Source organism: Nicotiana sylvestris, unplaced genomic scaffold (genome assembly GCF_000393655.2).
Source record: "Nicotiana sylvestris unplaced genomic scaffold, ASM39365v2 Un00004, whole genome shotgun sequence".
NCBI classification, from domain to species: Eukaryota; Viridiplantae; Streptophyta; class Magnoliopsida; order Solanales; family Solanaceae; genus Nicotiana; species Nicotiana sylvestris.
Window position 1 is genome coordinate 124,439 of NW_027184340.1, and position 16,272 is coordinate 140,710.

The window sequence follows — 16,272 nt, forward strand, 5'->3', positions numbered from 1 at the left end:
GGTCATATGTATAAAATTTGGCAAGAATCGGAGTTGGTTTGATATAAATCGGACCCTTGGTTGAGAAAATAGAAATTTTGAGCTATGTTATGTATTTCATGAGGAAAATTTGTTGTTTAAGATGTTATTTTGGTGATTTGATCGCACAATCAAGTCCGTATGATGTTTTTAGACTTGTGTACATGTTTGGTTTGGAGCTCCGAGGGCTCGAGTGAGATTTGGATAGGCCACAGAGTATTTTGGGACTTAGAGAAAATTGGCTATTGCATCTGGTATTGTTGCAGGCTCTGATCTCGCAATTGCGAGGTCAGGCTTGGCAATTGCGAGGGCTTTATTGCAATTGCGAATAAGCCCAGGCCTGCCTTGTCGCATTAGCGAACCTCCCTTTGCAATTGCGAAGTCATCAGGTAGGGGCCACTCATCATAATTACGACAAAATGCTCGCAATTGCGAGAGGAGCAGACATGCAGCAGGTTCGCAATTGCAAAGCCTATCTCGCATTTGCGAGCTTCGCAATTGTGACATCTACACTTGATCAAAACATCTTATGGACGGGATTTCACTTTATTCTTCAAAATTTCAAACCTTAGACATCCCTAGGCGATTTTTAAAAGACCCAAACTTCTCCAAATCAAAGGTAAGTGATTTCTAACTCATCTTTTTTCATGATTTCATCTCAAAATATAGGGGTTTTCATAAAAAATTGGGTGGTATTGGGTAGAAATTAGGAATTTCAAAATTTGAGGATTTAGACCTCAAATTGAGGTCGGATTTCAAAACCAATTGCATATTTGAGTTCGTGGGTGAATGGGTAATCGGGTTTTGGTTCGAACTTTGAGTTTTGACTAAGAAGGCCCATGGTTAATTTTTGACTTTTTGGGGAAAACATTGGGAAATCTATATTCGTGTATTAGAATTGATTTATTTAGTATTTATTGATGTTATTAAGTAAATCATGACTAGATTCAAGCGGATTGGACGTGGAACTAAGAGGTAAAGCGGTAATTGAGGCTTGATTTTATCTGTGGAATTGAGGTAAGTGTTTGGTCTAACCTTAGCTTGAGGGAATAGGTATTGTGGTATTATTTGCTATGTGTTTGTGTTGAGTATGACGTACTGGTGTGGTGACGAGTATCTATGCATTGGTGTCGAGCATGCAGTGAGTCTTATACTGCGACTGTTGTGACTCTTATTATGTACTATTCATGCTTAAATTGATGATTATCCATGTTAAACAAGACTTGTGCTATTTTCTTGGTAATTGACCGTTGTTGAGTATTGACTCAAGTTGAGACTTATTTCGTGGAGTTAACTGTTGAAACGAGATTGGTTATACCTGATGCCCTTGCCGGTATGTTATTATTTCTATTGTTGATTCCCTTGCCGGAATGTATTGTTCTACTGTTTGGTGAGGATGAGTGTAAAGCATGAAGGGTGATGTCGTGCATGATATTGTAAGTGAGTATTAATGCACGAAGGTTGATACCATGCCGATATTGTGAGTATTAATCCACGAAGGGTGATGCTGTGCCAATATTGTGAGAGTTAATGCACGAAGGATGATGTCGTTCCATGATTATAAGAGTTAATGCACAAACCGGGTGATGTCGTGCCATGATTATGAGAGTTAATGCACGAAGGGTGATGTGTGCCATTTCTGTTGCTTATTATGATGAGAACGCGAGTAAAAGCATGAAAGGTGATGTCGTGCACGTGTTACTGTTTCATTATTCCTATTGATACAAATATAGTGTTTATTATTCTTCTCCGTTGAATTACTGTTAGAACTTGATATTTCCCGCAACATGTTTCCCCTTTCCCTCTTTATGTTTTACTCTTCTGTTATTATTGTTCTGCTAGTATATGATTTAACTCCACATGTTTACATGGTTGTCGTGTCCTAGCCTCGTTACTACTTCGCCGAGATTAGGATCGACACTTACCAGTACATGGGGTCGGTTGTACTGATGCTGCACTCTGTACTTTTGTGCAAATTTTGGTACCGTACCTGGTGAGTGCTTGAGGTTGCTACCTTCAATCCAAGGAGACTAAGGTAGATCTGCTGGCATTCGCAGAGCCTGCAGTCCCCTTTCCCTGCTTTTGTTTCTTCTGTCTCTTCTATTTTGAGAATAGTTGTACTTCCTTCAGACTTATATTTCTACTAAATCTTAGTCGTTTGTGGATTGTGACATCAGATCTATGGGATAGCTATGTACTTAAGTTGTGGCACTATTATATCAATTTCGCATTTCTTAATTATTTGTTTTAACTATTATCTGTCCTAGTTTGGTTAATAATAATGGTAGTTAAAACTATAACTGCCGGCTTGCTTTCACGAGTAGGCGCCATCACGATTTTTGAAGGTGGAAAATCTGGGTCGTGACAAGTTTGTATCAGAGCTCTAGGTTGCCTAGGTCTTACAATTCATAAACAAGCGAGGTAGAGTCTGAGGGATCGGTACGGAGACGTCTGTACTTATCCCTAGAGACTACAGAGTTTAGGAAAAACTTTACATCTATTCTTTCCTATCGTGTGACTTGATTTCTCAATACTAATTGAACTTCCACTCTGTTTTTTTGCAGATGGTGAGAACACGTACCGCTTCATTAGCTGACCAGCGGCCCCCAGTAGCAGCTCCTACGAGGGGCAGAGGCCGAGCCCGTGCTAGAGGCCGAGGCAGAGGAAGGGATCAGCCCAGAGCTCGAGTAGCAGTACCTGCGGTGGAGCCTTAGGTAGAGTATGAGGATGAGGTTCCGGCCCAGATAGTTCCAACAAGGCCAGCTCAGGTTCCATAGGGGTTCATGGCCACCCCGGTACTCCAGGATGCTCTCGTCCGTCTTGTGGGCCTTATGGAGAGTGTCACTCAAGAAGGCATATTTCCTATAGAACCAGCCGCCTCTCAGGCTAGAGAAGGAGCCCAGACTCCTACTACTCGCACTCCAAAGCAGATGGCTCCCCAGTTTCAGACTCCAGTAGCTCAGCCAGTTGGGGTAGTTCCGCCGGGTATTGTAGCATAGACCGGTGATAGGTCAGCTATGTCTACTGATACCTTGTAGAGGCTGGACAGGTTTACCAAGATATTTACTACCACATATGGCGGTACATCTTAAGAGGATCCCCAGGATTATTTGGACAATTGTAACGAGGTTCTGCGGAACATGGGGGTGGTGGAGACCAATGGAGTTGACTTTGCTGCTTTTCGTCTGTCAGGCTCCACCAAGAAGTGATGGAGGAATTTTTGTTTGGCTAGACCAGTTCGGTCGCCTGTTTTGACTTGGGATCAGTTCTCTCAGCTATTTCTAGAGAAGTTTCTCCCTATCACTCGGAGAGAGGATTTCGGAGGTAGTTTGAGCGCCTTCAGCAGGCTTCTATGACTGTCACCCATTATGAGACTAGGTTTGTTGATTTTGGTCGTCATGCTCTTATTATAATCCCCACCGAGAGAGAAAGAGAGCGAGGAGGTTCATTGAGGGACTCGCTCAGCCTATTTGATTGCAGATGGCCAAGGATATAGGGAGAGAGATTTCCTTCCAGGATGCGGCCAATGTGGCCAGGCGAGTCGAGATAGTTCTAGTTCAGGGTAGAGGTGAGGGGTCTAACAAGAGGCCTCGTCACTCTGGTAGATTCAGTAGTGCCTCATCTGGAGGTAGGGATTCTTTTGGTAGGGGCCATCTTCCCAGGCTATTTCATTCAGCACTACAGGCTTCTCATGGTGCTCCAGGTGGTCGTGGTTCTCATATGTAGTATTTATATGTCACGACCCAAACCGATGGGCCGCGACGGGTACCTGGTACCTTACTCAACCAAGTACCAACATAACGTATCTTTCTTATTACATCATCATATACACGTGACATACGGACCTAATAGGCCAAACTGATCATTTATAAACTCTAAACATAGGCCGACAAGGCCGTATAAGCTTTCATGTATACGACATATGTCTACAAGACTCTAAGAGTACATAAATTTCATAAAGGTTGAAATAGAGTCCCGCCATACCAAACAATACACGTGTAAATCATACTAACCAAACAAGCAACTCCAAAGCAAATGGAGCGCACCAACATCTTCTGCTGAGCTGATAGCCTACTTGGAGGGCTTTCGACCTATCTATCGGGACCTACGGGCATGAAACGCAGCGTCCCTAGGCAAAAAGGACATCAGTACGAAAAATGTACCAAGTATGTAAGGCACATAAATACGTACATAACAGACATGGAAGAAATATAGAGTAATTGACTCAACCTGTAAGTCTGGATAACTCTGTAAATCATGAAATACATGTAGCGTCATGCATATGCGTATGAATGTCATGTCATGCATAGGTACATGTTTTATAACATCATAAACCTCTGAGGGCATCCCATTATATCATATCGGCCACTGTTGGAAAAATTATCAACGTATACCAGCTGATCAGGTGGTGGTCCATATATAATGCCATAACCTTTCTCATATCCCATATACATATATATATATATATACGTACTTATATACGCGTATATAATGCCATTTGGTCACGGGTCAATGTACATGAATGCAATGCATAAAAAGTATGTTAATAAAAAATTTCGGAATTTCATAAGACCATTTTGCCTTTGAGTAATATCATAAAGTAAACTCTTTTCAAGTTTCTTATTTTACTGAGACCCATGAACAGATGATAGAATATTATGACACATGGAAATTCAAGTACTTAGATATCTCTAATACTTCTATGAAAAGAGTCATTTATGGAATTAGTGCATTTGCTCGTTTCTTCTGTATAACTTGGATCATGCCGAAAAGAAAGAAGGGATGACCTTAACATACCTGGAGTAGGGAAACTCCGTATGATATTCTTGAAGATTGCACCGTACTCTTTTAATACAGCAAAATTTTACGTTGCTACGACTCTAACAATTTTTGTTGGAAACCTTCGTGGATTTAATTTAGAACCCCAAAAATTGGATTGAATTTTTTCTTTCGTTCTTGAAGCCTTGAACGAATCAAGCTTTAATTCTTTGAATTACTTGGAACGAATTAAGTTTCTGCTTTATGAAGCATTTTGTATTAGAAGATATGGTGTATGTTTTTAGTTGTTGGGTTAGAGACGTTTCTTTGTTCTTGTCCAAAATGAAATGGACAAGACTTTGTAATTAAGTCTTTTCCTATAGAATTCCAAGTGTTATTAGGTAGCCACCTCAACCTTAGAATGACTAAGAGTCATTTCATGTGGTTAGCTAAATGCTGCCACATTTTTATGGTGGTATTAATCTTATCCAAATATTTCCCCAATTAATTATGTAATGTTCCGTTACCCCGTAATTAAATAATTACCCGAAAAATTGAGAATTATTCCCACTTACTTAAAATATTACTCACTTTTCACATAACATATATACCTTATAGCATGGTCATGTAGTACTTTGTATGACACTAGTAAATAAATACCAGGTATTTTAGCTCGGGCCGTATTTTTTCCCAAAATGCCAAACTTGGACAAAATTTATTTTCTTTGACTTGCTCCCCCTTTCACCTTCATGAATTTACTAATCACTTGCGAAATAGCATAATCCTTATAATCTCCAAATAATCTTTTCCTTGGACTGATGTCAATTACCTTACGACAAATTCAACGTACAATACTTCATGGTGCAACATTATCGTAACTTAATACTGCGAAGCGTGACATCACCGTAATATAATACTGCTGGGTGCAACAATGTTGTAACTTAATACTGTGAAGCGTAACATCAGCGTAATGTAATATTGTTGGGTGCAATACTGTTGTAACTTAATATTGCGAAGCGTAACATCATCGTAATGTAATACTGAAAAGTGTAACATCATCGTAATATATTACTACAGTGGGTAACATTATCGTAATATAACATTGACGTAATACTGCGGGGCATAACATTATTCACTCCTTTGGAACATTCGTCCTCAAATGTTGACTGATGCACTTATCATTTTCATAACTTATATCTTTCGAATACTTTAGAACTTACCTTGCCATCTAGGAGACTGTTATGTGAATAAGTCGAAAGTACATGGCATTCACCTCCCCCTAGGCCTCCTTCTCACACCATCCATGACCCTTACTTCCCTCGCGGTAATCTTTCTGTACCAAGGATAACAAATTTCCTTACTCGCGAGGGTAAAACTTAGTATAACTGGCACATACAATCCCTTAATCTTAACTTTGTTCACATTGTTTGCTTTAGGGAAGCGTCTTCCTGAATGACCTTTAAAGGTGATTCTTCTATCGTCCATTCTATTATTGCCGGAACGCAATCTGAAATTTTTGTTATGCCAACCATTATCAAATCACTTAGTTCCTAATTCATGTTTCGTTTATATTGTTCACAAATCCACACTAATTTCTATTATTATGAGGTCTAACTTTTCCTTTTGGTAGTCGTGTTAGAGTCACAAACTTATTTCTCAAAGTGACTATATGACTTTATGGCCTATACTCTTTTGTTGTCTCAAGGCTTGTCACCTCTTGTGTTTCCCTTCACTTGACTATAGACTCTGTAATACTGTCATTTCATTTTGTTTTATCTACCGTTGTCATCCAAGTATCACATCTTACTCATAATGCTTCATTAACTCTCTTCTTATTTTCCTGCTAACATTTCTGTCAATCACTTTAATCCGAAAACTTTGACAAGAGTCTCCTTTGCATTTTAGCTCCCATTGCTCCATCTACGGGCTCTTAGGGTTGCTTAAAATTCCCTCCCTTCTAAGGACGAGTGTTAAGGTAATATTTGTCCATTCTAGGCTTCCAGTGCCTATGTTTGTAGTACTCATATCCAAATGTACTATTTTAGAGTGCAATATCTGGGTGTCTCATAAAGAGATCTATTAGTACATTTGCAATATCCTTCGGAAATGTCAACTGACACAAATAATGCATCCATCATATCATATTATACTACTTCTGTTAACCCCCATAGGACATATCTGGAATGGGTGCGACCAATTGTATATACCTCTGTTACTATTCAATGTAACTCAAAAAGCTTATGTTCCTCTGCCTCAATTATAAACGTTGTTAACCTTTATTAATTTAGCACCCCGTACCCTTCTTCATCTTGCTTCTTTTGTTTGTTGAAACTTGTATTTATCTTCTTAATCTCTCATTGTCTTTCACCATAAAGATGGATAGACATTCTTACCTTAAGGCTTTTTATCAGGAATCTTACACCTTTCAGTACACCCATGATCTGCTAAAGACCTCACATTTACTTATCATAGGCATCATACAAAAATCCAATTCTTCTAACTCAGCTCTTCCACAACTATCTCTCTTTCCAACCTTTTTTCCAGATGTAGGTACCGTCTTATTACGAATAAAATACAATTTTGGAATTTGAATTCTTATAAGTGAGTTCTATCACGCGATCTAAAGTAAAAAGAAAGAGTGACAATCCTAAATGCCCTGTAGCCTCCTGCTTATAAGTGTGGTGCACGACACACCCATAAACAAGACTCTACTAGACACGGCTTGTAGACTCCCTAGGATAGAACTGCTCTGATACCACTTTTGTCACGACTCAAATCGATGGGCCGCGATGGGCACCCGGTACCTTACTCAACCAAGTACCAACGTAACGTATCTTTCTTATTACATAATCATATACACGTGACATACGACCCTAATAGGCCAACATGATCATTTATAAACTCAAAACATAGGCCGACAATGCCGTACAATCTTTCACGTACACGACATATGTCTACAAGCCTCTAAGAGTACATAAATGTCCTAAAGGTCGGGACAGAGTCTCGCCATACCAAACAATACACGTCTAAATCATACTAACCAAACAAGCAACTTTGAAGCAAATGGAGTGCACCAACATCTGTCGCTGAGCTGATAGCCTACTTGCAGTGCTCTCAACCTATCTCTTAGGACCTGTGGGCATGAAATGCAGCGTCCCCAGGAAAAAGGGACGTCAGTATGAAAAATGTACCGAGTATGTAAGGCATATAAATAAGTACATAATAGACATAGAAGAAATATAGAGTAATTGACTCAACCTGTAAGTCTGGATAACTCTGTAAATCATGAAATACTTTTAGCATCATGCATATGCATATGAATGTCATGTCATGCATAGGTACATGTTTCATACAATCATCAGCCTCTGAGGGCATCCCATCATATCATATCGGCCACTGTGGGCAAAATCATCAAAGTATACCAGCTGATCAGGTGGTGGTGTGTATATAACGCCATAACCTTTCCCATATTCCATATATATACATGCATATATATATATATATATATATATATATATATATATATATATATATATATATATATATATATATATATATATATATATACACACACACACACATATGCGTATATAACATCATTTGGTCACGGGTCAATATACATGAATGCAATGCATGAAAAGTACGTTAATAAAATCTTTCGAAATTTTATAAGACCATTTTGCCTTTGATTAATATCATAAAGTAAACTCTTTTCAACTTTCGTATTTTTCTGATACCCATGAATAGATAATAGAATATTATGACACATGGAAATTCAAGAACATAGATATCTCTAATACTTCTATGAATAGATAAATTTATGGAATTGGTGCATTTGCTCGTTTCTTCTGTATAACTTGGACCATGCAAAAAATAAAGAATGAATGTCCTTAACATATCTGGAGTAGGGAAACTCCGTATGATATTCTTGAAGATTGCACCGTACTCATTTGAAATCACAAAATTTTACGTTGCTACGATTCTAACAAATTTTGTCGGAAACCTTCGTGGATTGAATTTAGAACCCCGAAAATCAGATTAAATTTTTGCTTTTGTTCTTGAAGCCTTGAATGAATCAAGCTTTAATTCTTTGAATTACTTGGAAAGAATTAATTTTCTGCTTTATGAAACATTTTGAATTAGAAGATATGGTGTATGTTTTTAGTTGTTGGGTTAGAGACCTTTCTTTGTTCTTCTCCAAAATGAAATGGACAAGACTTTGTAATTAAGTCTTTTCCTATAGAATTCCAAGTGTTCTTAGGTAGCCACCTCAACCTTAGAATGACTAAGAGTCATTTCATGTGGTTAGCTAAATGCTGCCACGTTTTTATGGGGGGATTAATCTTATCCAAATATATCTCCAATTAATTAGGTAATGTCCCGTTATCCGGTAATTAATCAATTACCTCCAAAATTGAGAATTATTCCCATTTACTTAAAATATTACTCACTTTTCACATACCTTATACACCATACTAGCATGGTCATGTAGTACCTTGTATGACATTAGTCCATAAATACCAGGTATTTTAGCTCGGGCCGTATTTTTTCCCAAAATGCCAAACTTGGACAAAATTTATTTTCTTTGACTTGCTCCCCCTTTCACCTTCATGAATTTACCAATCACTTGTGAAATAGCATAATCTTTATAATCTCCAAATAATCTTTTACTTGGACTGATGTCAATTACCTTAAGACAAATTCAACGTACAATACTTCAGGGTGCAACATCGTTGTAACTTAATACTGCGCAGAGTGGCATCACCGTAATGTAATACTATTGGGTGCAACACTATCGTAACTTAATATTGCGAAGCATAACATCACCGTAATATAATACTGCTGGGTGCAATATTGTCGTAACTAAATACTGTGAAGCGTAACATTATCGTAATGTAATACTGCAAAGCGTAACATCATCATAATATATTATTATAGAGGGTAACATCAATGTAATATATTACTGTAGAGCATAACATCGACGTAATACTAGGGGGCGTAACATTATATTACGACCCAAACCGATGGGCTGTGATGGGTGTCTGAGTCTTACTTGTCAAACACTCCTAAGCATGCGCCTAAGATATAAACCTGAATAACATCTGCTGAATTATGAGAATAATGTACATGAAGGTAATCTGCCCCAAAAGGCATACATACATATACGTGCAACAAACGTAGGGCGAACCAACAAGGCTGCTATAGACAACTATACATATCAAAACATAAAGCCGGTAAGGCCACATACTACCCAACTAGACATACTGTCTACAGACCTCTAATGATAACATAACTATACAAAGACGGGACTGAGCCACGTCATACCCATATATTTATATAAACATATCGTACCAAAATCAAAAGCAACTCCGGATCAAGTGGAGCACGCCAACTCTCGCTGATTAGGGATCCTAAGAAGGGGGACCATCAGCTTGCCTACCTACACCTGTGGGCATGAAACGCAGGCCCCGTGAAATAGGTGTCAGTATGAAAAATGTACTGAGTATGTAAGGCATGAAAATTAGTACGTAAAAGAAATAGATCAAACATGGAATATAGAAACACGTCTTTAAATCTGAATATCTTTGTAAATTCTAAAATATTTATAATGTCATGCACGTGCGTATAAATGTCGTGCCATGCATAGGTATGGGTGTACATTATATCATCAAGATACTGAGGGCATCCCATCATATCGTCTCGGTCACGATGGGCAACATTATCAACATATATCAGCTGATCAAGTGGTGGTGCGTATATAACACTGTAACCTTTTCCCACATCCCATATACATATATTTACATATATACGAGTATATAACGCCATATAGTCATGGGTCAATGCACATGCATAAATGGGTGAAATGCATGAAAAATATGTAAAAATCTCAATGTTCCTTCCGGATAAATTTTTTTTCAATTGCGTATTATTCTGAGATCCATGAACAAAAGATAATAATAATTCTCATGGGGAATCAAGAATATAGGCACCCCTAGTATCTCTATAAATAGAGTAATTTATGGAAACTGTACGTTTGCTCGTCTTCAGTATAAAATAGACTATGCCAGAAGAAAGAAGGGATGGCCTTAACATACCTGAAGTAGGGAAAACTCCGTATAATATTCTTGGTGAAGATTGCACTGTACTCTTTTGTAATCGCAAAATTTTACTTTTCTAAAGCTTTAACAATTTTCGTTGGATTGGTTGAAGAATTTCGTTGCTTAAGGAAATATTCAGTTTCTGGTTAAAAATGTTTGGAAGATGAAAAGGTTAACACTTTCTAAGAAATGGAAAATGACAGAAATGGCTAATTTTCCTATTCATTTGATTATGCAGTCTTTTGACTGAAATATTTTCTTGGTTATTTCAAATTACTGTACTATAAAAGGTATCCTCAATATAAGGCATTAGGTTGCCACCTCTCAAATGACTTTAAGAGCCATTATCTTGGTAGGGAGGGCTGCCATGTGGAGGGAGGGGGGAGATTATCTTAAAATATTAAATTAATTAATTAGGTAATATCCCGCTATCCGATAATTAACCAATTACCCACGTAATTAAAAATTATCTCAAATTACTTAAAATTCTATTTATATTTAATACACTTTATATATCCTACTATCATGGTCATATGGTACCTTGTATGGTACTAGTCCATAATTATCGGGTATTATTGCTCGACCGCATTTTATCCCAAATTGGCCACTTTCAATAAAACTTATTTTCTTTAATTCGTGTAACCTTTATCCTTCATGACACTTATTTCTCGCTTGTTATAGTTAGTGTAAATATGTTAACATCAAGATGATCTCATCCCTGAGTCTACATCAATTAACTGAAGTCAAAACTTTTAACATTCGAAAACCCGAGATGTAACATCCTTCCCCCCCTTAGAAATATTCGTCCTCGAATATTTAACTCTCCGAGATTTATACAACCTTGGTAGAGTCTCCTTTGTAATAACACTACTACCAACTCTTCCTGTAGAAACCTAATAATTTAATGCCACATAGGACCACAATCATTAATAACGATGATGGCCACACACGACCAATAACAATAGCTAACGCAAGAATTCGTACATGCACCTTGAGGTTATGACGTCTCAGTCGGACCCTTCTCTGGAGGAGGAAATAAGTAGGGATATCTAGATTTCATGTCTTACTCGGCCTCCCAAGTCATTTCTTCCACAATGTTGTTCCTCCAAAGTACTTTCACGGAGGCTACCTCCTTATTTTGTAGCTTGCGAATTTGTCGGTCTAGAATGGCAACCGAAATTTCTTGGTATGACAAGTCCTCTGTACATCATCCATGGGCACCACTCGGGTAGGATCACCAATGCACTTCCATAACATAGATACGTGAAAAATCGGATGTATAGACTCCAACTTCGAGGGGTAATTCTAACTCATAATCTACTTGGCCCACTCTCCAAATGATCCTATAAGGCCCAATATATCATGGGTTAAGTTTGCCTTTCTTGCCAAACCTCATCATACCCTTCATAGGTGACACCTTTAAGAATACCCAGTCATTAACCCCGAACTCTAAATCTTGTCGCCACACGTCAGGATATGACTTCTGACGACTCTAAGTTGTCAATAGTCAATCCCGGATAAGCTTTACGTTTTCTATGGCTTGCTGAACCAGGTCTGGCCCATTTAATTCAGATTCTCCAACGTCGAACCACCCTATAGGCGACCTACATTTTCATCCATAAAGTGCTTCATATGGAGCCATCTTAATGCTGAAATGGTAGCTATTGTTATATGCAAACTCAATAAGCGGCAGATGATCATCTCAGCTACCTTTGAAGTCTATTACACAAGCTCGTAACATATCCTCCAGTGTTTGAATAGTACGCTCAGCCTATCCGTCTGTCTGGGGATGAAATGATGTACTATGAATTACTTGAGTCCCCAATCTTTTTTGGAAGGACCTCCAGAAGTTAGCTATAAATTGAGCTACTCTATCTGAGATAATAGATACAGAGACACCATTCATTCATACTATTTCCTTAATATAAAGCCTTGCATAATCCTCTGAGGAATATGTAGTCCTAATGGGCAGAAAATGGTCTGATATTGTAAGCCTATCAACAATCTCCCATATCGAATCGAACTTACGCTGGGTATGAGGTAAGCCTACAATGAAGTCCATATTGATTACATCCCATTTCCAAGCCAGAATCTCCATAGCTTGCAATAACCCACCGGATTTTTTATGCTCAATCTTAACCTGCTGACAGTTAAGACACTGAGCAACAAATTTTGCTATATCCTTTTTTCACTACATCCCACCAATACACTTCCCTGATATCATGATACATCTTTGTTGCTCCTGGATGGATAGGATAACGAGAATAGTGAGTTTCTCCCATAACCTGCTGATGTAGCCCTGCAACATTAGGCACACATAATTGCCCTTGATATTTGAGGACTCTATCTTCTATAATTTCAAATGGTGTCTTCTCCTTCTGAAGAGCGATATCCCTATAATGAACTAACATAGGATCCTCGTACTGGCGTTCCTTTACTTCAGTTACTAAAGAGGATGGTGCTGTATCCTGAATTGTAATTCCAATATTACCTAAGTCCAGTAGCCGAAATCTAAGACTACCTAGCTGATGAACCTCATTGGCTATCCCCCTCTTTTCTGGCTATAAATACGATAGGCTACCCATAGACCTACGGCTGAGGGCGTCAGCTACTATGTTCGCCTTCCCCGAATGGTATAAAATATCAACGTCATAGTCTTTAAGTAGCTCCAACCATCTCCTTTGATGTAGATTCAATTCCTTTTGCTTGAAAATGTACTGGAGGCACTTATGATCCATATAGATGTCAACATGAATGCCATACAAGTAGTGCCTCCACATCTTTAGTGCATTAATCACCGCGACTAACTCTAAATCATGGGTTGGGTAGTTCTTCTCATGATTTCTTAGTTGTCTAGAAGCATAAGCCACAACCTTACCATGCTGCATCAACACACAACCCAACCCAACGCCTGAAGAATCACAATAGATAACGTAACCATCGGTCCCTTCTGGAAGCGTTTGTGCTGACGTTAATCTGTCCTTTAATGCTTGGAAACTCCCTTCGCAAGCATCAGTCCATTGAAACTTTTCTCCCTTCTGGGTCAACTTTGTCAAAAGTGCTGAAAGGGAAGAATATCCCTGTACAAATCTCTTGTAATAACCTGCCAAACCAAGAATGCTACGAACCTTCATCGGCATTGTGGGTCTAGGCCAAGTCTTTACTGCCTCAATATTTTGTGTATCCACCCAGATGCCTTCACCCAAAATGATATGCCTAAGGAAAGCTATAGAGTTTAACCAGAATTCACACTTAGAGAATTTTGCATACAACTTCCCTTTTGTAGAACTCTGAGCACAGTATACAGATGATCTGCATGCTCAGCCTCTGAACAAGAATACATCAATATACCGTCGATAAATACAATTATGAACAGATCTAAAAAGGTCCTGAATACACAGTTCATCAAATCCATGAACACTGCTGGGGCATTGGTCAGACCGAACGACATAACACAAAACTCAAAGTGCATGTATCTGGTCCTGAATGCTATTTTTGGAATATCTTCATCCTTAACCCTTACCTGATGGTACCCGGACCTCAAGTCTATCTTTGAAAAATACTTGGCACCTTGCAATTATCAAATAAATCATCAATCCTCGGGAGTGGGTACTTATTCTTGATCGTCACCTTATTCAACTGTCTATAATCAATATACATCTGTAAGGAACCATCTTTCTTCCTCACAAATAACACAGGTGCTCCACACGGGGATGTACTAGGTCTAATAAAGCCTTTTTCAAGCAAGTCCCTTAGCTGTTCCTTTAACTCTTTCAACTCCACGGGGGTTATCCTATAGGGAGGAATAAATATTGGTTGAGTATCTGGTAGTAGGTAAATGGCATACTCAATTTCTCGCTCTGGCAGAAGACCCAAAAGTTCATCGGGAAAAACATCGGGAAACATATTAACCACTGGAATGGACTGAATGGCTGGTAACTTTATTTCCATATCCTGTGCCCGAACTATGTGATAAATACAACCCTTATTAATCCTCTTCATTGCCTTGAGATAGGAAATAAATATACTTCTCGGCGACGCTGTATTACCTTTCCACTCCAAAACAAGCTCCCCTGGAAATTGAAATCGGACTATCTTTGATCTACAATCAATGTTGGCATGACAAGACGCCAACCAATCCATACCCATTATAACATCAAATTCTATCATATCCAACTCGATTAGGTCCACTATGGTAGATCGACTACGAACTACTACTATGCAACCCCTATATACTCGCTTAACTATCACTGAGCCCCCAACAGGTGTAGAGACCTCAAAAGGTTTAACCAATTCAGGTTTTATTCCAAACTTACTAGTAACTAACAAAGTAACGTATAATAAGGTGGAACCTGGGTCAATTAGTGCATATACATCATATGAGGAGACTGATAATATACCTGTAACAATATTAGGCGATGACTCTTGGTCCTATCATCCTGCCAATGCATAAATGCGGTTATGAGGATTTCTCGAACTAGATGCTCCGCCTCTGCCTCTACCACGACTCAGTGATGCTTGTGGACCTTGCCTAAGGGGGCGTACTGATGATGATGAACCAGCTACAGATCTTGCTGGCTGAGCTATGCTTGCATAGCCTCTCATTGGACAATCCCTCATAACGTGGCCCGGATAACCACAAGTATAACAAACACCTAATCCCATACAGCACTGCTTGGTATGCTGCTTACCACATTGAGCACATCGTGGCAAGGGTGGCCTCATCTGATTTGACTTACCCCTATACTGCAAAACTGAGGCCTTAAAATTTTGTCCATGCCCTAAATATGAGGAACGATCAAATCTCTTACCACCAAACTGAGGGGGCACGCTAGCCGATGGTTGGGCTGGATATCTCGTGTACTGCTGCCTCTGACCACCTCAAAACTCACCAGAAGGACCAAAAGACCCCGCTCTCTTATTTTTGGGCCCTATCATACTCATGATCGGCCCTTTGTTTCTATTTACGCTCCTCTACACCCTGAGCGTATGCCTGAATACGAAAAATATCTATGCATGACTGAAGTGAGACCGGCATACAATTGTTAAGAAAGTTAGGCCCTTGTCCCATCAAGAACCGGTGAACCTGATCCTCCATCTTAGATACAATAGTGGGACCAAACCTAGCCAACGAATCAAACTGAAGACTGTACTCTCGAACACTCATGTTACCCTGCCTAAGGGTTAAAAACCTATCAATTCTGGCCCGTCTAAGATCTGGCGGCAGATAATGACGAAGAAAAGCCTTTATAATCTCCTGCTATACCGTTGGAGGGGCATCCTCACCTCTGGACCATTCCCAAGACTCGTACCAATTAACTGCAACATCTCGGAGTCTATAGAAGACTAGCTCAACTAACTCAGTCATAGTGGTCTTCATTACCCTTAACGTCCTCTG